Here is a 2,356-nt window from a genome sequence, read left to right on the forward strand (position 1 = left end):
GATGTAAATATACAAAGTTCTACAAACGTCGAGAAAATTCAGATCACATGCAATAGGGTTGGAGGCGATGAAATGTGCATACTTCATTATTTCAATAAACTTTATTTCTTGCTGAGAAATACTTGCTTTAATGAAGGCTAAAAATGAAAACGAGAAAATTCAGATATCTATCAGAAAATGTGATGAAATATTGAGTCTTCCTGTAAAACCAGCACAGATGGCAGCTCTGAGACATTAATAGAAAGAGGATGGCATATTCTAAAAATATTTGGTGGCATAAAAACAATTTTTATGTAAACTATCCTAATTTTAAGGTCTTGTATGTGAAGTTCTGTTTTTATGAATTTTCAGTTTTTATAAAAGAATCAAAAGTTGTTAAAAATAAGATAATATTTTCTAAGTTAACATGCTAGAACCATGTTTAAACATAAATCAAAATACAGAAGCTTTCACAGATGACTTATCTGTACTTCTATTTATATTTAGGTTGAAAGCTGAAACCATGATTAAAACATTTTATCATTTTTAGCTTCATTTTAACAGACTGCCAGGTCATTTTGTAAACTAAGAAAACGATGTGGCAGTCCGATGATTCAATGCCAAATATGTATTTAATTTGCATACTTTTGACAGACATTCTGGTTACTTTTTGAATTTGTTCCTCTTCATTATATCAAAAATAGTATTTATTTTGCTTTTTTGAAATATAAATTCTTTTGTTGTGTGTCGCTAAATTTGGTGACATGTCAATATTTTGGCAATTTTAAGATTAATTTATCTATAAAATTTTTGATTCAAAAGTTTGTAAATTTTAAAATTTTGTTTATGCATATAAAAGTACTATTAAGAAAACATAATAAATTATATTTTAGTAAAATAACATTAAAATAAAACATTTTTATTTCCCCTCATATTTTAAAGGTGTCCTTACCTTTTCTTTTAGCAACTTAATGCGTGTCTCGATTCTAAAAAATAATATACATAAATCCCAATTTCTGAATCAATTTTTAGCAAAAGCAGAAAAATTACTGTTATTATTCTAAAATTGATTTCATTCATCTACTTTAACATTTTTTTATTTCAAAATATTTTCATATGTATCAGTTCCTGGATAAAATTCACTTTTTTTCTGAATTTTTTTTCAAAAAATTTGGTTTTTTACTCGTTTAAATTTTACAGATATTACAGTGGGTTGGCTCTTGAGGCAAATTTTCTCTTAATTATAGACCTTCTATCTTGGAAAATTCAGCAAGATGTATAAACCCACAATTAAAATGGTTAAAAATCCAGAAAAAGGCCTCTGAAAAATGTGTTCCTAGTATTAGCATAAAATAGATGTGGTTTACAGGAAGATTGTGTAATTTTCTTTTATTGTTTAGAGAATTTTTGGAAAAAGAGCAGTGAAACAAAATTACTTGAATTTTTTACTTTTGATACCAGATGTTTCTCTTGACATATTTCTCTTTCCATTATTTTCTATTTTCACTATTCACAGACATGGAAAATTGTAAAAATGATATTGATGTTGTCATACGAAGAGACATCTGTAGAAAGGAATTTCTCTATTAATAAAAATATTGAAAATTGGCAATTCAAAACATTCATCCTATGTATGTCAATGCACGACCTATCATTTCATACTCATGTTTTAGAGTTACTATCATTATAGACAAAATAGGGGGGGATAAAATTAACAACTTCTGCACATTCTAAACATAAGTAATTTTTCAAACAATAAAAAATCTTGAAATCTAAAAATTCAGAAGTGAAAAACCGAGGAATAGAATTGAAAATTGATTGCATAATGTAAAAGAAAATTGTTTTTCAAAGGGATAATGCTGAAGATATTAACAAATTAGAGGTGAAACAAGACTCATAGGAACATTGATTAGCTTACTAAATAGAATTTAGGAAAGGTTTTATAAAGAAGGAAACTAATATAAATTGTCCAAAAAAGAAGACATGTAAATGCTTTGCAGCTCTTAATATATATATATAGACAGATATGTAAAATTGTTCTCATTCATTTTTAAAGCCAATGTAATGAATTATATATATAATTATCTATTATTTTAAACTGTAAAATTTTCTTGGATTGCAATGAAGTGAAATTAATGCTTTTTAATGAATATTTTTTGTAAATAAAATAATTTTTGAATAATAACCATGAAAGTCTTCTAGACTGTGTGACTATGATAAGTATAAAATATATATATTTCAAAATATTGTATTCCTAATTTAATGTTAATTAATTGGTAACTTGTGTGTTTTATTCTGAAATTTGGAATCCAGAAAAAGCCTTGAATATTGAATTATTTTAAATATTGAATTATGTTTAATAATAATGCACTCCACA

This window comes from Stegodyphus dumicola, chromosome 3 (genome assembly GCF_044657685.1).
Source record: "Stegodyphus dumicola isolate Sdum_Otavi_A_Nest chromosome 3, ASM4465768v1".
NCBI classification, from domain to species: domain Eukaryota; kingdom Metazoa; phylum Arthropoda; class Arachnida; order Araneae; family Eresidae; genus Stegodyphus; species Stegodyphus dumicola.